The sequence below is a fragment of the Anas platyrhynchos genome, chromosome 2, assembly GCF_047663525.1.
Source record: "Anas platyrhynchos isolate ZD024472 breed Pekin duck chromosome 2, IASCAAS_PekinDuck_T2T, whole genome shotgun sequence".
NCBI lineage: Eukaryota > Metazoa > Chordata > Aves > Anseriformes > Anatidae > Anas > Anas platyrhynchos.
Window position 1 is genome coordinate 52173253 of NC_092588.1, and position 21215 is coordinate 52194467.

The 21215-nt window shown below is 42.7% G+C and overlaps 1 long non-coding RNA gene across 1 annotated transcript; it reads right to left on the reverse strand.

Annotated features, from left to right (window-relative positions):
- Positions 1–17010: 17010 nt before the first annotated feature.
- Positions 17011–17924, reverse strand: LOC110351850 (uncharacterized). The gene is made up of 3 exons (XR_011807202.1): positions 17706–17924; positions 17557–17619; positions 17011–17346 (listed from the first exon to the last, which is right to left on the reverse strand). It is a non-coding gene; the product is annotated as an uncharacterized lncRNA (long non-coding RNA).
- Positions 17925–21215: the final 3291 nt, after the last annotated feature.

Consider the following 21215-nt stretch of genomic DNA (forward strand, 5'->3'; position numbering starts at 1 on the left):
GACTAAAATAATTATAACTGCTCCTGCCCTATGATTGTGAAAGGGCTAGAAACCTTCTCAGCAACCTTCTCAACAACATTAATGGTTATTTATTTATTTGTTTGTTTGTTTGTTTGTTTTTATAATTCTGTGATTGCTTAGTGTTGCTGTACACATTGCATTGTGCAGGTGATGGAGCACTGGCACAGGTTGCCCAGAGAGATTGTGGAGTCTCCCTCCTCAGACATTTTCAAAAGCCACCTGGAAGTGGTTCTGGGCACCCTGCTCTGGCAAGCCATGCTGGAGCAGGGAATTGGAACAGGTGACATCCAGAGGGCCCTTCCAACCTCAGCCATTCTCTAATTCTGTGAAATTTGATTGATTTAGTCACTCCTCTTTCATATGAAATGTGAACATGGAATTTAAGGGTCTGTCATTTGAATAAAGGATACTTTACAATAAGCAGAAGAGTGGTAAAGGGACTCTGTGAGAGATCTGAGTTCAGCTCCTACTGAACACTAGAAGTTTCCTTAGGCTGTAGGATAAAAAATTTAGTAGATTTAAGGTGGAGAACAGGCATTGGAAAGAATTCTATTGAGGGTTACTAAGTACATAAATACAATGAGACGTATTTGAGCTGAAAATGGTTAGAGACCATGAGGAGGATGCTGAGAAGATCAGCTTTGCTTGCTTGCTTTTTCCTTTTCCCTTGGTGTTTACATGAAGACAGGAACTCAGCCTGAAGGAGCAGTATCTCCCCCCCACACACACCAGCCACCTCCTCCATCTGCCCAGAGGAAGCAAAGCCCAGCTCTCAGCCCAGGGAGGACCTTGGCTGCCATGACACATGCCCACAGTGTAGAGTTGGGTGACACATCACGGCTGGTGGCAGCGAGTAAGCATTGCACAGCCCCTGTAACTGCCCTAACATTATAGAGAGCATCCATCATCTCTCAAAATGATGTGGCAAGGAATCAGACATAAACAGTGATCATCCACTCTGTAATTTAGGTTGTAAGTCCCTGTTTAAGTCTCTTCAATCAGATGATGCGACAGGTCAGTTATTGCAGGAGTTAATGTTTCCTAGTGCTCTTATTTCAAGACTAGGTTGTCTGTCACTTCAGGCCTGCATTGTCCCTCTTGGCTGATGTAGAGCAGAACCTTTTTAAATCAATCAGTTATAAGAAGAATATTTTCCTGTGCTGTGTACTAAGGAAATGTATTATAACTCAATGCAAATGGAATAAAATCATTAAAAAGAGATTACCTGTTCCAGCCAAGGCTCTTGGGTTTCATTCAATCTTACATTATAATATTTTATGCCAAAGTATGGACTGTTCATGCTCTTTGTTTCAGGAAATTAATATATCCAGGGCTGTGCCAAAACAGGTGTCACAGCCCATACTTATCCATCCTGGGCTGCTACCTCCAAAATGGAGTGAAAATGATCTGTATGTGCACAGCTAATGATGGACAAAAGTGGAGATAAGAGAACGGTTAAAGCAGAGCAGCTATTCCCGCACTGTCCAGCATCCTGCCTCTGAAAAGCAGCAGGCACAAGCAAGAGAGGTGCTACAGAGGGCTGGCATTGAAAAGCTGTGAAGACAAAGCCTGAAATAAGGATTCTGAATTTAAAATCTTGCTCAGTTGGAAGAACTGAATGTTATGCAGGACAACTTTTGTCAAAATGTAAGAAAAAGCATTATTTAAATGATTTAAATGCACATTTTATGCTGAATGTGTTTAATAAAACCAGTGACTCAGCTTTCTGGAGAAAAAGTCTTTACATAAATGGTTGATAGTCTATGCAGGGGAAAAAAAAAGAAAAAGAAAAACAAAACAAAACCACAACAGCAGTTATAAGATAGAATTACAGCTCTGTATGTACAGTGGGGATATCTTTCTTAGCAGTGCTTTTTTTTTCTAGTCATTTTGAGACATTTTTGAAGTTTTAGTATTTGCTTAGCATGACTGTATCAAAAGATTGTAGAGAGTAGGAATCTTTCCATACAGTAATAAATAAGGATTTTAAATTATCAGAAGCTGGTGTTTGAAGTTAAAAATCTAAGATTATTACAGTTACATGATTTATAAAGACATTTCTTATATATTACTTGGTTAAGAAGTAAAAATGACTACAAAAAAAAAAAAAAAAAAAAGAACAAAATTCACTCAGTGGATAGAAAACAATAAAAAAAATAAACCTATTAAAGGTCCAGCAACTACAGATGTTCTTACGTGAATTATGCAACATACCTGACTTTACAACAGCATGGGGTCTGGTGCCAAATGTATAGTCTGTGTCAATGAAACTCACTTGAACACTAGTGTGGAAGAAAGTTATCTGTGCAATAATATAACCTACTTGTCCTGCTGATTATATATATTTTTTTTCTATACTGGTCTCTCTCCTAACCATGGGATGATTTATCTCAATTTCACTGTCATCCTCTTAATGAAGTTAGCCAAGATCCTCCAGTATTAAATTACACAGAGAACACAGTCCGATGATTTGGAGCTCTAAGCTTCTTAAACTGGCAGTTCCTTCTTGGGGCAAACCTCTTTATTAAAGATTTATTTTGTCTGCCCTTTGAAACTAGTGAATTACCATCAATTTGAAAGTTTTGCTAAGGCTATTCCCTGGCAAAAGAGGGGAAGTGGAATCAATCTCTGTTGCTGCTGCAGAGCTGTTTCTGGGATATCTGTGTCATGCAACCTTTAAAGAAATTGGATTGCAGTCAGGTTTCAGACACAGACATATTATTTTTTTCAACATAACTGCAGTCTGGTTTATTTGAGAGCTGTGTAAAATGAGCTAATTGCTGCACCAATGAAATGCATAGAGAAAAACTGCTGCTGGCTCCTGCAGAGCCTGATTCAACCTGCTCTGCCCCAGGAGGAGCCAGGTATGCAGGATGGATGCTCTTATGGAGTGGGAAGCAGCAGCAGGGTCTGTTTTGGTTGGCATGTCTGCTTAAAACAACTTTAACCAAAGTTGTTGTCTTCAATGGTCCCTAAAGGTCTCTGAAACCAGGCTGCCCTTACTCAGACTTGGCATCTTCTGAACCATTTTCTAAGATGAAAATAACACTGTAAACAAGGCAGTAAAGCCACTGCTGATATTCCGAGAACTTTTGTAGTCTGACAATCTGGTTGTCATAGCTGGCTCATGGATTGTCTGCTGCAGTCCTCCCTTCAGTTTTGTTCAGCCCAAATAATGAATAATAATAATTAAAAAATTACTATTAACTCAACATTTAAATTATTTTGAGGCTGCATGTGGTGATAGTTGAAGTTTTCAAGTGGTACAGCTTCTCTAAGCACAGCGCTCACATCAACTGGTCCTTAATTAGACCCCCTACAGTTAAACTGTGAATGAACGCCATCCCCTGAACTCTTCACACGTGAAATTTTAATTTCCCTCTTCTCACTTTTGCTGTGCATGTTTTTATGGTGTTTTTATAGGGGTCATGCAAGCTGTCAATACTTTATATCAGTAACACTGCCTGGATATCTTCAAATTTGCAGATAATCTAGAGCTGCCTCTGCTTTGACAGCAGGATAAGGCAGCCTCTGTCTGAAGAAATGCACCCCAAGAATCTCTTCAGCCTGTGAGATGTGAGCAGGCTGCTTCTCCAAATCAGCAATGCAGATGATCTTTGTCTATTCTTCTCCTTGAATGAACAGATTATTCTGGACACAGCAAAGAAAAATGCACTCAGCTGAGTTCTTTGTTCCTCTATTGCACTTCAGCTAATTCAAATGATAGTATAGTTTCCTCCAAAAAGAGAAACAGATGGAAATACTATAGGTAGGAGATAAAAAAGAGAAAACCAGAGAAATTGCCTCTCCCATGAGCAGAGTTTTTCTAAGCAGAAAAACTCTGAAGGCACAGAAATCTATAAGCTGATGTTGAGGTGCTTGTGCAGGGCCATTCCCTGGCCCTGCTCCTCATCTTGCTGATCCCAAAGACACAGGAGCAGGCTGAAAGCCTAGCCTGGTGAAGACCCAACCTGAAAACTGCAGGGCTTCACCTTGCACAGGTGAATGCCCAAACCAGCTGTGCACTCCCACATCATGCTATGTTGTGGTTCTCAGGCTGCTATCTGGATGGTGTCCAGCTTGTGAGGAGCAGCTCATAAGGAGCAGGTCTAGCCTCTTTTAGGCCATGGTGGGTATAGGGCTGTGTGTGGGATGGGGATATCTGAATTTCAAGAGAGAAGAGCCTAAATCCAGGTTTCATTTTTGCGGAGCAAGATTTCTAGCCCACAATTTTTATATAAACTGTGGTCACTGAGTGTACTTTCAAAGAGACTGTGAGCTTGCCTTCTGCTCTCAGGAGGATGATTCTGGTGCCCAAGATGAGGAGGAGATTTGCATTGTGCACGACGATCAGGAAAGCGTGTTGGGTCTAGGAGAAATAAAGTATTTCAGATGCTCAGGCATTTCCCACTGCCTGCTGCAGGCATTGCTTCAGTGTATGCTGATATCCTGACCCTTCTGAGGGACAGCATCCTTCTGCCAACACATTGAACAGAGCAGGGCTTGCCCAGCAGCCTATGTCTGGCCTCCAAACTGAAAAACTTACTCCTATCCATTTGTGGAAGTGAGTAAGGTGTAGACGTAGTAATATTTCTAACAGCTACCCATGGCTTGAGCCTGCATTTCTTGTGGTCCCTGTAGCTATCCCTCCCCCAGGTGGCTTTCAGCTGAAAATCTTTCACCTGGCTCATCAGAAAAAGGAAGGCTTATGAAACAGATGGCAAAGCACGGTACCACAGTCAGACCTACTCCCATGGTCTTGCATAAATCTGAGGAACTCCCAACACAAGCAGGATAAAGAATGGGCTATCCTTTGGGAAAAAAGATGTGCGCAATCAGATGTGAACTCTTCAGCTTCACTAGTCACTGAGCAGGTTGTCTGAGAAAGCAAAGCTATGCTGCTCAGAGTCTGTGGTTAAATATAGTTTTCCCATAGTTTTCCACCTTTGTAATGGTACTAATAAGCACCAATTTCTTGAAGTACCAGCTAAATGCCAATATAAATCCCACTATTTCCCTCTCTTCAAAAAAGGAAGGAAAATACAAGTATGGACTCAAAGATGAAATGATGTGATTTTAGGACACCATAGCAATAGGTTTACAAACAGCCAGCATGTGACTACAGGCTTCCACTAAATAATCATTGGTTCTCCTCAGTTTACAGGGGAAGTGAGTTCAAAATAAATTTGACTGTCTTGCAAAGAGAAGAAGCTCTCCTGTAATTCTTGAGTGTCTTTTTTTTTTTTTTTTAAAAAAAAAGCACTTGAGCTACCCTCACAGATGAAGGTATTTGCAATTGCAACTGCCTATGATTCCTGCCGAGTGCTCAAGTGGCCCAGAAGTGAGAGAAGAGGCATAGCTGCCTCCTGCTTCTAACAGCTGCCTCCCACCTATAACAGCTGCCTCCCATACATCCCATCTCCGCCAGCCTGCTCCAACAGCCCCAGGGTGTTGCTCATGCCCTTGGTTTTGTTTCTGTGACCCGCAATTGTCTGTCATGGAAACCTTAGTGTGGGCTGTGAAGCTGGAAGAGAGGAAAAGGCTGTTACCAGCAGCAGGTAACAATAGCGATCGCTGGTCAGGGTTTTATTTATTTTACAAAGGAAAAAGAAAGGAAAAAAAAAAGAAACAAAGCAACGGAATGACGTGGTGTGTGTCCTTCAGCCTACCACGAATCCCCCACTTTTGTGCTTCGTCTACTGTTGTCATTTTAAATTAGAAATTAGATCCTTTTTAACATAGAAAGCCAAAGGGAGAAATCCAGTTTCAGTGGTGTTCGGTGCACCATTTCACCACTGTTAATATAGGACTTCTGCATTACTTGACACACAGAGAAGATGCTTGCATGTTCTCTTATTATAAAATTAATTAATTTTGTTATTTGGGAATTATGTTCTATTGCTTTTTAGGGGAATTGTTCCACAGTTGAAATAATGCATTTGATATTTAGGGGTACTGATGACAATTACAATGCTCAATTAGAGAGACTGAGAAGCTGCTTCCTTTTTCTGTTTTTCTATTTCTTACAGAGGAATAATAGATTAATTAATATTCATTTCAAGTCACAGGAAAGTATTCTGTTGGTAGATAGACCAATAGCGTCCATCACAATTTATAATGAGAAAATGTTGATCATACAGGCCACACCTTATCACCCTATCTTTATCACAGGTGTCACTCTATCCCTATCACAGGCCACTTCCCTATGTGGATTTTTAGCACAGAGAATATGAGATTGTATTAAAGTCTTGTACAGTAAGTGAAGGGGGAAGGGAAGCAGACAGTGAATACTTACTCAAATATTAATTAAGAATTTTCCACATCAACACACCTTTTCTGCTCCTTGGCATTACATATTGAAATATCATAGGATATTTCAAATCATTATTTTCCTTTCACATATTTATCACAATTCTGAATATCCATTTTTAATGTGTTCTGGAGATAAAAAAAAAATATAAATCTTCCAGCTGAAAATGTTTCCCCAAAAAAACTTTAAAATATTCATATGTTTTTAACACCATTGGGCTATCCCTTGTGAATATTCCTCTTTTCTAATCCTGATCTATGACTCACACTGAGGACAAGTGAAAGATTTTTTATTTTTTTTCCCCTTGGAAACCCTAGAAACAGGATAGGTAAAAGCAAGTAGGAAAATAGATAGAGCCTTCAGTGATAAGGAAAAATGAGACTGCTCTGCAGTTAATGAGAATTATGTTCCCAAGTCAGTGGTAAATATCAGGATAGGAAAGAGTTGAAGTTCATAGTAATGAAGTCAATAATACTATTTCTAGTAGAAGCTGAGTCCCTCCAGAAACAACAAGAGACATTTTAACAGACTGTTTCATCTACCCAGTGTATTTTAAAGACCCAGAACCTGCATTTTTGTGACTTTCATAAAGGGGCACTGAAGTTTCTGCTATACCCCTAAAAAAAAAAAATCATCCCCTAGAAACAGGCCAGCAGAGGAACTTTCCAGAAGTTGAGTAGGGGCTTATTGTTGGAGGAAAAAAATCTGAAACAATAGAGGTACTTTAAAACCAGAAACAAAAATTCATTCTGAAAGCACAAGACTAATGCTAATTTTCTTCAAAATTGGAGCCTTATGGTTGATATACTGGAAAACTAAGCATTTTCCCTGAATAATGGCTTCTGGAGAAGTACCTCTCCTAAGCGAATCTCCCTGTGTCTATTAATGCATAAGCTCTGACTGCCATTTTTCCCTGAGCTGGGGCACGTGAATGGTCTATGCAACAATACATTTTACAGATTTTACAAGAGCTTAATTTCTCTATCATCACTAGATCTTTGCCAAAGCTGTATGAAAATAGACAAGAGATTCAACAGTTACAGGACTTAAACATTATTAATAATAATAATATTAATAATGATGATAATAATAATAAGAAGAAATTAAATATGCTGTCTGCCCTTGAAATGAGACCCAAACCCCAATATATTTGGACAGAGATGATTCAAAGGTCTCTCTTCCGTCCAGTTGCGTATTTTGGGGTATTACAAGCTGTATTGTGTTTACATGACAAGGCTTTGGCAGGCTGCAGAGGTGGCCTTTGTTAGAAGAACCCAGCTGCTACCCCATGTTAGATAAGGACGAGTTTCAGCCAGCTTCAAAATGGACGCACTGTCGGCCAGAGCCGAGCCAGTGAGCAAAGCTGGTAAGGCCTCTGGGAGAGCAGACTGAAGAAAGGGAAAAAAATGTGCAACAGGAGCTGGGAGAGAGGTGTGAGAACCAGATCTGCAGACCCCCAGGTCATTGCAGTAGGAGGTACCCCAGGCAGGCAGCAGCATTTCCCCTGCAGCCTGTGGAGAGGCCCCTGGTGGAGCAGGCTGTCCCCCTGCAGCCCATGGGTCCCACATGGAGCAGATCTCCACGCTGCAGCCCCCCCGTGGGTGGAGGAGCCCCCGGTGGAGCAGGTGGATGTGGCCTGGAGGAGGCTGCGGCCCATGGAGAGCCCCCACAGGAGCAGGGGTCTGGGGGGAGCTGCCGCCCATGGGGGACCCGTGCTGGAGCAGTTTGCTCCTGGGGGGTGGACCCTGTGGTATGGAGCCGTGTGGGAGCAGTGCTTGGAGAGCTGCTGCCTGTCCGCAGGCTCAGTTGGGGAAGGACGGCATCCTGTGGGAGGGACCCCAAGTGGAGCAAGGGCAGGGAGGGACCATGAAGGAGCGGAGGAGACCTAGGGCATTAGGGACTGACCGCAGCCCCCATTCGCTGTACCCCTGCACAGCTTGGGGGGGATGAGATAGAAGGGGTTGGATGAGGGGAAGGTGTTTTTACTTTGCTTTTAGTTTCTCACTGTTCTAGTCTGCCAGTGATAGGCAATATATTATATTAATCTCCCTATGCTGAGTCTGTTTCGTCCATGACAATAATTGTTGAGTGATCTTCCTGTCCTCAGCTGAACCCTTGAGCCCTTTCCATTGCATTTTCTCTCCCTTTTCCTTTGAGGATGGGGAGTGAGATAGTGGCTGTGGTGGAGTTCAGCTGCCTAGAAGGGTAAAACCACCACTCAAGCTCGCACAGTTTTGCCCATATATATTTTTCTGTTAAGAAAACTTCATATTCACATTTCTTTTGACAAGAAAGCTCTCTAACCATGCATTTAAGAAAGTCTTAATTTGAACATTTCTTTTGATGCCACCTCCTAATGTGCCTGATAATAGAATTTCTTCATCTCATTTATGGCACTGCCAGTAATGTCATTTATCAGTGGACATTTTAAGAGCATGTATTTTGTCTAACTTGTGACATTTTAATGTGGTCTGAGAGTTGCAAAAGCTTGACCAGCCACCCTCTGATAATCTTGGAGAGATAGCAAATTAACCACTCAGAATCAGTTATAATTTTGGAAATCTTGGTTTATATTCATATTAAAATATAAAAGGGGAAAAAAAATGACAAAGACTGTTAGGTAGGAAAAATACCTGCCATAGTAGCAGGTTTTAGCCTGCAGTACCTCTCTCCGGTATAACCAACACATAGACTTTTTTTTGAGCTGTACTTTGGACAAAGTATGTCCAAGCTCCAGCTGAGGTTTTCCTGAAGGTAATGATTGCCTACAGCTTCTCTGGAATTGCACAAGGCTTGCATCATCTCTGAGAAACAGGTCTGTTTCTAGGTGCTTCTGGTTCCAACTGAATTGTTTAAACACAAAAATAGATGACAGTTTCCAAATCTTAATTGCCTCAAGCATCTCTTACCCTCATATAGGATGGGTAAATACTATCCATGAACAAAAGATTAAGGTACAATTGTACAATTAAACATTAACAACCATCTGTGCTCTAATGCTTGCAGAAGACAAGAAAACAAGAATAGCCTAGTTTAATTCCTTGGCTTCAAGAAGGAAGAACAGTGACTCCTGAAACTCTTTATCCGTGCTTTAGTTGGGGAATCATAAACCGTAGATGCTTGAAAAGATTTGGCTTAAAAATTGTGAAATGGTAAGCAGAGCCCTTCTGAAAGGTCAAATCAGAGTAGTAGACTGTGTAGTATTCAGATGCATAAAATGTTGACTGTATATTTGGTGTCCTAGACCCTGCAGGCATGGGATGGCATAAATTCTCTAGGTAGAAACATTGGGTAGGGTTCACAGTGCATTTAGGTATTGCTCAGCACAGGAGAAGTAATTTGTGCTAGCCATGCTTCGTTTTATTTGTTAGCAAGATATCTTCAAGTTATCTTTGGTGAAGACTGCAGGCTGGGTTTTCAGGTCAAGTCATTCTGCAATGCTGTTGTAAGGTGATGACTTCCTTGCAATTAAAGAGCTGTGAGAGACGGGGTCAGGGATTGTACTATGCTTGCACACAGTGCTCCTTTTCACACTGTACTCATTTGTTTGACCAGACAGTCCCAAGCCTTTAACACTTTGACCCACAGAAAAAAAATTACAAGGGTTTGGGTGACAGCAAAGAGACACATTTCTTTAACTGAGCAGCACAAGAAACAGCATCAGGTAATTCCCCAGTGACTACTGTCACCAAATTATATAGACTGAAAGTAATTTGTGTTGTTTTTGTCCCAATAGAGTATTAACATCTGGGAAACCATAAGGGTTGTCGTGGAAAAAACGTTTAACTGTACCACACCATTTCACTTGAACCAATGTCATAGAGGAGAGAACAGAAGAAAAAAAAGGAAAGGTAGGGTTATTTTTGCAGTCAGAAATAGAGAAGAGTTTTCATTTAAATTAGATGAAGAAATGGAATATATCTTTATAGAGCTGGAAGTAATAAAGGGTAACAGAGTACAGAGACAAAACAACTATTCAGGCCTAATGTTCAGAGAAATAGTCATACCTGCAAAACTGTGTAATTATTAAAAATGCTTTGCCCCATAACACTGCCAGTAGGAAATAAGCATTATCTGCTCCTTAACTTTTGTAACAAGATAATGAAATCTGCTCATGTTTGTCTTAAAGTATGATGTGGCTGAAAATGGTCCGGTAAAAAAGAATGTAATTAACCCTGTAAGGACTAATGTGGCACGAGCACTTGGCTTCATCCAGAGACCATAAGCAGGCTTTGGAGCACTGTGTGAGAGAAATTCCAGTAGAATATTGACCTTTCCATTTAATGACCAGAACTACAAAAGAAGTCTGTGACTTTCTGTGATTACAGTAGCATAGCAATGCAATGGCAAGTCCTTCAGCTTTCCTTTGTTTTCTGAGAAGTTGCATAGTTGCTGTGTCTATGCAGAAGGAGAAAAGAGCATATCTCCAAGTAACTTTGGTCAAATCTCAAAATCAATAAATTTACAGGCAGAATGACGTGTGATGTGAAGTCTCTCCCCAGCATTTAATTAGAAATCAAATTTATGGTCTAGCTGTTACACACAAAAAGCATCCTAATTCTCTTAAAAGCTTAATTGAAAGTCACTTCAAGGGGTTCCTTCTTTTTTTTTTTTTTTTTTTTTTTTTTCCCCAAATATTTTAAGAGACTGTTTTTGGTTGGAATGTGTCTTTCTTCATGTGTCCCAAGCCTGAGTTATACTACTAAACCATAGAATATTAGAATACTCTGATTTGAAAGGAACCCAATAGGACCACCAAGTCCAACTCCTGGCTCCACACAGGACCACCCAAAAATCAGACCCTGTGTCTGAGAGCATTGTCCAAACGCTCTTTGAACTGCAGCAGGCTCAGTGCTATGACCACTGCCCTGGGGAGCCTGTCCCAGTGCCCGACCACCCTCTGAGTGCAGAACCTTTACCTAACCCCCAGCCTGACCCTCCCCGTTCCAGCTCCATGCCATTCGTTCCCTTGGGTCCCTCAGTGGGGACGGAAATGGGTCTCTGGGATAAAAATTCCCTGTAAGGTTTTGTAGGCTACTGGTTATATGAATACCAAGGGCATTCTACAGCGTTCTTAAAAGAAAGCATAAATCTTTTCTGATGTCTCTGTATCAAGCTAGCAAGCACATACAACTTTCATTGAGGAGAGGAATACTGCATAAACAAGGCCGCCACTGGCTATTTACTTTTTATTAAGCATAATGCTGGGGCAGCTCACTTTCGGTTGAATCTCAGTTTGAGTGAGCCTCTTTGTGCGAGAGACAGGCACACTGGCTGTTCCCTATGGACATTTTGGGGCAGTCCAACTGAGCAGGCTCATTGCTGTGGCAGTTTGAGACATGTTCAAATGACTGATGTTTTCAGAACCATTTCTGGGAAATAACTGTCTGGGACTTGCTTAGTTGAAGATTTTTGGACTCAGTCCCGGAAATGACAGTGCTGAATGATTCAAGTCCCACAGCTTTAGTAGGCACTGAGAACAAGCAACACCACACAGAAGGAGAAGAATAAAGCAATGATGAGGGGGCAGCCAGTTAGGAGGGGAGAAGCTGTCTCACCAAATCACAGAGTAGCTGAAGTTGAAAAGGGTCCTCTGGAAATCATCTACTATTTGCATGAACAAGAGGTTGTAGAACGATGACCCCGCTAGGGTTGCTCTAGCATGGAAATCCTCACAAGCCTCTGTTGAGGAGTGATGTTTCACAGTGACCCTGAGAAAAATTTTAGAAACATTTTCCAAAGGGGAAGGGCTGGGGCCAAGTGGTTTTAACTAATTGTATTTCATATTTATTTTGTATTTTTTTGAAAAAATGTACCTAATTTGCACTGGAAAAAAAAAAAAAAAGTGACAGAGAATCTGTCAAAATATGCCAAGTTTGATGCATTTTAATGCTTGCTTCACTTTTTTTCCCTTTTTTTTTTTTTTTTTTTTTTTTTTTCCTTGAAATACTTCTAAAGGCAGGGTGTAGAAAGACCAGGTGAAATGCAGAGGGCTGAAGCCCACTGAATTCTGTGCAGCTTTATCTACTGATGCTTTATCTCTCATCTAGCTTTATGCAGCAGTTTCTATGGACACTGCTGACTGGTCTGACCAAACAGAAGTATCCCAACCATTTCCCAGAAATGGTGGATTTTTGCATATTTTTTTCCATTCAGAAATGGAGCTTTTATAGCCACTTCAGAGTTCATAATAGAAAAGCAAGAAACACTTGTGCAGGGAGAAAGTAGTTATTTTGCACATTTCATTTATGTGGACTTACTGAGAGAAAAGTCATATAATGCACCACAGAGCAATACATTCCCACAATTAAGGTAACAAACTGCCTTTTAACTTTCAGTTGTGAGTATTTTTGTGCTGCACACGCCACCTCTACTTCTGGAAAAGGAAAAATCCAACTTCTCACAAAAACTTACCCACACCTGCTTAACGATTTCTTTGCAGGGAAGATGCACTGAATCCCTCCGGTGATAAATACACGGGAACCAGGCACAGGGGAAGAGAAGGACCTGGTAAACAGCCTCGTAAAGTTCTCGTCAGGTCAATAAAGCCGGGCGATGTACCCAGATTTAATGCATCGGGGTTTTTTGGCCGCAAGGACCGTGAGGCCCGGTGGGGCTCCCCGGGCGGTGCAATGCCGCCACCTGGCGGCCCCGCGCCGCCACCGCGGGAGGCCGGGACCTGGGGAGGGCCTGGGGGGGGCTTGGTTCTCCAGCAGGGGGCTGCAAAACCCAGTAAGAACAGGCACACGAACAGCTAACCAACAAATAAACGAGAAAAACGACGGCAAAGAAGGAAGGGAACTAAACCAAACCATAAAGCAAAAATTGTAACAACAATTATAAAATTATAATAATAAGCATTTTTCTTATAAAAATGAAATTTTAAAAATATATGAAATCAACAGATTATACTTTGGCTTCAAACTTTGATATATTCTGTTTCTTTGAAGATTGAAAGGGGGGAATCTTATCAATGTCTATAAACACCTGAAGGAAGGGTGCAATGAGGGTGGTTCCCAGCGCCAGGACAGGAGGCAATGGGCTCCAACTGGAGCCCAGTAGGCTCCCTCTGAACATCACAAAACAATGTGAGGGTGACTAAGCCCTGGCACAGGCTGCCCAGAGAAGTTGTGGAGTCTCCTCCTTGGAGATATTCAAGAGCCACCTGGACATGGTCCTGGGCATCCTGCTCTGGGTGAGCCAGGTGGCCTCCAGAGGTCCCTGCCAACCTCAACCCTTCTGTGATTCTGTGAAGATTTAACCTTCGTGTTCCCAAATACTAATTTCTCCTGCTTCCAAACTGCTATTCTCATTAGTGCTGCTACTGTTTCAGTGTAAACAGACTACCCACCCAGAGGTAGAAATTTGTTTATTTTGTGTACCTCCATTTTTAGTTGGAGTTGTTGAGATTTTTCTTTTTAGCACTATGAAATTAATTTCTGTGTAGGTCAGATGTATGGTAGTGGGGAATACTGTGCCATCATAGTATGGTATACAGAGCTGACGATGGTCCAAACCTGTTGACCTCTGTGCCCCCTTTGTTTTGGGAAGGTATTTGAATAAAGGGACCCATCGGCCTTGTTGACATTCATGGTAGCATCTGTATTTTTGAAAAAAAATAAAAATAATAAAAATATTGTGATTTACGGCATTTCCTTGACATTTCTTGTTGTAACCTTTGTTCTTTTAGGATTTGTACTTGTTATATACACTAATCAGAGCTAAAACCTAAAAAATACTCTTTTTTTTTTTTTTTAATCATTTTACCTTCCAATCTGAGTCTCGTTTCCCAAAAGCTTATTGTTGGTCATTTTTTTTCAGACCATATAAACTACTTCTCCAGGGACTTTCCCTTCCATGCAGACCTTTATTCACCTGCCATCCTTCTCCTGCCTGAGATGGCTCAGGGGAGCAACTGTTGCTGGCACCAGCCTCTGGATTTGAGGCGAACTCCGTCTACATAGTCGCCTTTAATAACGTTCACATCCTCCACACTACACTGTTGCTCTAGGAATGGTGGATTGTGAGACAGGGGTGTATTATGCAGAGCAAGTATGAGCCCAGATATCTCATTCACCTTTATGAAGTCTGCAAAAGTCTTCCCAAACCACTATGGGTGCCATCAGGGAGAAAGGGAAAACTGCAAACTCAAAATGTTTCTGCATCATCCTGTGGTGTATCTGGTTATTGTAATTATTGGGGGTGATGCAAAGTGCTTGAAAGGGGAGGGAGGATGTAGAGGCAAGAAGTATTTATTACCACGTGGAAAAACGAAAAAGCAGAGGGCACTTTCAGCAGTCACTTGTCTACAAGGATCAAGATAAACAAGCCAGCTGTATCCCCTCAAGGCTCATTTCCATCACCTACAGACAAGAGATGGAAGCACAGCAGAGGAAAGACAAAGACACTCCTTTCCAGCTGAAGTGTGAGGTGGAGTAGGATTGCAGTCATGACATGGTAGTTTGGGCCATGGACTCCAACAGCATGGAGCAAGGGATGAAGAGGGAGATGATGATGTGTCAGGCATTATTCATAGTGAAGGGCTGCTGTCGGCTGATGAAGGCAGTTAGGCTGCAGGAGGTAAGGCTCTCCTGGTCACGTAGGTCCCATCAGAAACTGCAATGTCCTCAGAAACCTATATCAACTTTGTGAAATCAGCTCATGGTCTGACCTGGGGAGGGCAGTTCCACCTGGGAAGTGCTCAGTTTTGTCATGTTTTCCCAACACAGCTGTGAATTTCTACAGCACTCTGAAGGCATCACACCGGGCAATTTCTAGGGATGGATTTGTGGGTCAGGACAGGAGTGGATAGCAATGCTCATGCAGACCTGACAGAGTGTGTCTACTCTATGCCCACCCATCTCCCTCTGACACCTGATGCAAACCTTACCCTGAGCCTGAGGATGCCACAGTATAGAAAGTCTTGTCCCTGTGTGCTCCCTAATGTCCCCACTGACCCCTATCACTATCTCCAACCCCATCGCCAGCTAATTTCTCCTAACACCTTCTTTAATCTAATCTAAATAGCTGCTGGCAAACCCACTAATTCTGCTTGCTAATGCTCCAGCCTCTCTGCTCACAGTTGCTGCTAACATAGAACTGTGTCCTTTTACTGGCACAAAAGCCTTACTGCCAAGGCAGAAGCCACAAGTCTCCAGAAACAGTGGGAATTAGGAGCCCCCAAGAGGGTTGGAGGTGGGATTTAGTGACGTGGCAGGGAACAACTGCCTCAGTATGGTGCCAGGGCAAAGGATAGGTGTCCTGTTGTTGGAATAAATCCAGTACATACATGAAAGGCTATATGCACCCACATCTAGATTTCTAGTTTATTTAAACATGCAGTGCCCCATAAATCTTGAGGGATTGGTTGGGGAACAAGACTTAGCCACCAAAGTCCCACCTGGAAAACTAAATTATCAAAAAGAAGCAAAACACTTTCTCCATTTAGACACATTTCAGTATGGTCTAAAACTTCCTTCTGCAATTGCTTCAGATACTGTGAATATTTCTCAGCTCACTCTGAAGCACAGAGCCCACCACACCGTGAGCACAGCACCTCCCGCTGTTTGTAGAGGTGGATGAAATCTGATTTTCTGCACCTTTTATTCCAGTAGCATATGGACCGCAGAAGACACACAAATGGTTTGAGAGTACATGTCTAGTTTCATGAAATAAGCTATTCTTTTTATCATTGTTCCTCACTAAGTTTATATATGCATGTGTGTGTGTATGTATATATATATAAATTAAAGATGTAACAGTGGAATTAAAGGGTGTTATTCACACTGGGAGATTTTTTCTGTTTGTGTTCATTTTCAATAAAAATTAGGTTTCACTGATAAATTGAGGTAAAAATACCAGAATTTTAAGTGTTTGATTCATTGCAAAATATAGCTTTTATATGTTTATATTCTTCATTCTATAGAACAATATTAGCATTGTTTTGGCATAAGTTTTTTAGGGAGCAGATTTTAGATATGGTGAAGAAGTGGGTTCTGTCTTCCATCCCACAACCCCAAAGAAAAAAATCTTTCATTATTGAAACTCCTCATGTCTGGTAAAGGCTTGAAGTGCTGAAAATAGTAACAGTGACAACAAATCTCAGACACTCCCTTTGCGTGACGGGTTCATTTACTTGTAAAAAAAAAAATCTAATTAACACCCAGTGTCTTCCCTCTCACTCCTGCTCCTCTCTTTGGTCTTTTAATTGTCTGTGAAAAGGTACCTACACAGAGCAGCAGCAATGTTTAAGAGAGAAAACAGAAAAAGCAATTCAGTACTTCAAGCCTACCACGGTAAAGAGGAGGCTAAGCTAATGAGTTCAATCATCATTGGGACCACAGCTGCCTTGCAGCAGTCTTTTTTGCAGCCTGCCTGGCACTGTGGTTGTACAAACCAGCCCCACCATGGAAGGAAAACCTCCCCCTACCCCATCCTGATATGTCTAATGCTCTTTGATTGGTTGCATTGCTCCCCAGCAAGAATGGCTCTTCACAAAGCAAACTGCGCTGGCACTGATCTATTTTCCATTTACTGTGCTACAGCAGTTCTTAGCAAAACTTGCCCTAATAAATAAGCATTAATTTGAGGCTGCTATGGAAAACTTGTTGATGATAATGAACATGTCAATACAGATTACCTGAGCGATTTCTCGTAACAAAAATTTCCATTCCTTTAAAAACACATGTGGGGCACTCTCTCTACTTCAAGATAAAAATGTGTCAAAAAGGAGACTTGCTACTTAGAAAAGTTTTTATCAGAGATGAAGAATTCTGCCCGGCAGAAGAATTCTTTTTCTTGCAATTCTTGTCCTTGGTTTTGCATGGCATGTGTACCCACTCTGTCATCTTCCTTGCACAGAAGGATACTTACCCCTGATAGCTGAGACACCGTTTCATAGAGCTTGGGAGGAAGATCAATTCTCTTCAAGTTGGTGGACCTGTTCAAAAAGTACTCTGCAGCTGAGACTCAGGCCTGAAGGGAAGTTGACAGACTTTCTTCATACAGCTTTTAACCTGCATATTGTGAAAACTGTATTTGTTTTATGAACAACAGCACATTCTCAGGATTTCCACTTAGTCAAAGTAGCAATCATTCAACCAGTATCCATCCCAATCTGTTTCTACTTACCACAAGGCAAAATCTGCATTCACATTAAGACACCTTTTTCACACAGCCCATTTTTCCATCTTCCAAATGAGAACATTCTTCAAAGTCAGGCTTACCTGTGTGCACTTGGGCTTATGAGGGCTTTTTCTCCAGTGCTTGGATGGGAGCTTAGAATGCACCTAAGTAATTTCACAGGAAACAGACAAGGTGAAGGAAGTACTCAAACTCCTCAACAGTAACAACCACAGAACCCAGGAACTCTTACCTGCTGTCTTCTGAACTCGAGTCACTTCCAAAGTGCTTCGCAGTGAAATAGTGCCACCAGGGTTTTACTGAAGAAGGCACCACCAATGTAACTAGCTCATAGAGTCTCTAAAACTACTTCACAGAGAGGGCATAAAACATGAAGGAAAAGCAGCCTAGTGTGGAACACTGAGCCAAATTCACCACAAGAGAAAAGCATCCTAGGCAACCCAAGCCTCAGTCTCTCCTAGGGAGGCAATTCCCCCACAAGTCCTCAGGCTTCCTATATAGCAAAGGTCAAATAACCCACACCTGGCAGGTTTCACTTAACAAGGGTGGAGCCAAGAAACCTTGTGGAATAAGCTCGTCTACCTGGCTTCAAAGTTTTAAGGTCTATTGTTACTTATCACTAGTAGAAATAACCTGACAAGGGGCTTAGCGGTTAGAGTTAGTCATTCTGTGAGGAAAATTAGTACAGAGCCTGTTAAAAAAAAAAAATAAATACAAATAAATAAAAGAAATGAATAAAATGAAATGACCTAAAAGGCAAAATTGCCGTCATAGATTTTCATCTGTCTAGTCATGACAGATAAAGAATTTAGCAATCAGAATTCCTTTTCTTGATATAAATGTTATTTAAATTTTCTTTTCTGAGATCCCTTCTTTATGCAGGACTTTTCTAAATCTAGCCCCATGACCTCTGAATACACTATTTATAGAATGATAGAATCATAGAATATCCCGAGTTGGAAGGGACCCATAAGGATCATCAGGTCCAACTCCTGGCACCACACAGGTCTACCCAAAAGTTTAGACCACGTGACTAAGTGCACAGTCCAATCGTTTCTTAAATTCAGACAGGCTTGGTGCAGTGACTAGTTCCCTGGGAAGCCTGTTCTAGTGTGCGACCCCTCTCCTCTCGGTGAAGAACCTCTTGCTGACATCCAGCCTAAACCTTCCCTGCCTCAGCTTAACACCGTTCCCGTGGGTCCTATCACTGGTGATTACAGAGAATAGGTCAGCACCTGCTTCTGCACTCGCACTCGCGAGGAAGTTGTACGCTGCAATAAGGTCCCCCCTCAGCCTCCCCTTCTCCAGGCTGAACAGGCCCAGTGACCTCAGCCGCTCCTCATACGTCTTCCCCTCTAGGCCCTTTACCATCTTCGTTGCCCTCCTCTGGACACTCTTCAGCAGTTTAATGTCCTTTTTGTACTGTGGTGCCCAGAACTGCACTGAGTGCTCAAAGTGGGGCCGCATCAGCGCAGAGTAGAGCGGGACAATCACTTCCCTCGAATGACTAGCAATGCCGTGCTTGATGCACCCCAGGATATGGTTGGCCCTCCTGGCTGCCAGGGCACACTGCTGGCTCATGTTCAACTTGCTGTCAACCACCGCCCCTGGATCTCTCTGTGCGAGGCTGCTCTCCAGCATCTCGTCACCCAGTCGGTACGTATAGCCAGGGTTGCCCCGTCCCAGGTGCAGGGCCCAGCACTTGCTCTTGTTAATCTTCATGCGGTTGGTGATCGCCCAGCTCTCCAATCTGCCCAGATCTCTCTGCAAGGCCTTTCCACCCTCATCTGAGTCTACAACTCCTCCAAGTTTGGTGCCATCAGCAAATTTGCTCAAAACACCTTCTAGTCCTACATCTAAATCATTTATAAAAACATTGAAGAGGACTGGCCCTAAAATGGAGCCTTGAGGGACCCCACTAGTGACCAAGCGCCAGCCTGATGTGGCCCCATTTACCACAAGCCTTTGAGCCCTGCCGGTCAGCCAATTGCTCACCCATCGTATGATGTTTTTGTTAATTTGTATGCTGGACATTTTGTCCAGTAGGATCCCATGGGAAACAGTGTCAAAAGCTTTGCTCAAGTCCAGAAAGATCACATCAGCTGGTTTCCCTTGATCAACTAGATGAGTGATCTTATCATAAATGGAATTCAGATTTGTTAGGCAGGACCTACCCCTCATGAACCCATGTTGGCTGGGACCAATGAATGCATTGTCCCCCAGGTGCACTTCAAGAACTTCAAGGATCGTCTTCATAATTTTACCAGGTGCTGATGTGAGACTGACAGGCCTGTAGTTGCCACGGTCTATTTTCTTGCCCTTCTTGAAAATTGGTGTGACATTTGCCAGCTTCCAGTCCACTGGGACCTCTCCAGATTCACAAGATCATTGAAAAATAATTGAGAGAGGTCCCGCGATGGCATCAGCCAGCTCCTTAAGCACCCTGGGATGAATCCCATCTGGACCCACAGACTTGTACAGATCCAGGTGGAGCAGCAAATCCATGTTCAGGGTCGGTTGGGAGTTTATCATTCCCACTGTCGTGGTCCTCCAGCTCAGGGCACCCGGGGTGTATTTACTTCAGCTGCATAGAAGCTATCACGCATAAATGCCAGGATCCAGATCCTCACTCACTATTCAGGTCAAGGACTGGGCTGCAAATTTTGGCTTTAATTTGGTTACCTGCCTACATTGTTGTTTCCTGGCAGGTGATGGGGAGAAGATTGGCTGGCTTGCAGCAGCTTACGTACACGTGGCTTTTAGGCTGCAGCCAAAGTGTTCCTCTAGATCTGGAAGTTTGAAGATGGATGGAAAAGCCATCTGAGTGGTTAGAAAGCTGCCTGGCAGAGAAAGACCTGGGAGTACTGGTGGCTAGTCAACTGAATATGAGCCAGCAGTGTGCTCAGGTGGCCAAGAAGGCCAACAGCATCCTGGCTCGTATAAGAAACAGTGTGGCCAGCAGGACTAAGGAAGCAATTGTCCCCCTGTACTTGGCTCTGGTGAGGCCACACCCCAAGTGCTGTGTTCAGTTTTGGGCCCCTCACTACAAGAAGGATATTGAGGGGCTCCAGTGAGTCCAGGGAAGGGCAACAAAGCTGGTGAGGGATCTGGAGAACAAGTCTTACGAGGAGCAGCTGAGGGAGATGGGATTGTTCGGTCTGGAGAAGAGGAGGGTCAGGGGTGACCTTATCGCTCTCTACAGATACCTTAAAGGAGGCTGTAACGACGTGGGGATTGGTCTATTCTCACATGTGCCTGGTGATAGGACAAGGGGGAATGGGCTAAAGTTGCACCAGGGGAAGTTTAGGTTGGGTATTAGGAAGAACTTCTTCACCAAAAGGGTTGTTAGGCATTGGAATGGGCTGCCCAGGGTAGTGGTAGAGTCACCATCTCTGGAGGTCTTTAAAAGATGTTTAGGTGTAGAGCTTAGGGATACGGCTTAGTGGAGGACCTGTTAGTGTGTCCTGGTTTCAGTTAGAACAGAGTTAATTTTCTTCCTAGAAGCTGGTAGAATGCTATGATTTGGCTTAGGATGAGAAGAGTGCTGATAACACCCTGATGGTTTAATTGTTGCAGAGCAGTGCTTACACCAAGCCAAGGACGTCTCAGCTTCTTGCTCTGTCCTGCCAACAGGCAGGCTGGGGGTGCAGCAAGAGCTGGGAGGGGACAGACCCAGGACAGGTGACCCAAACTAGCCAAAGGGGTATTCCATACCATCTGACGTCATGCTAAACAATATATA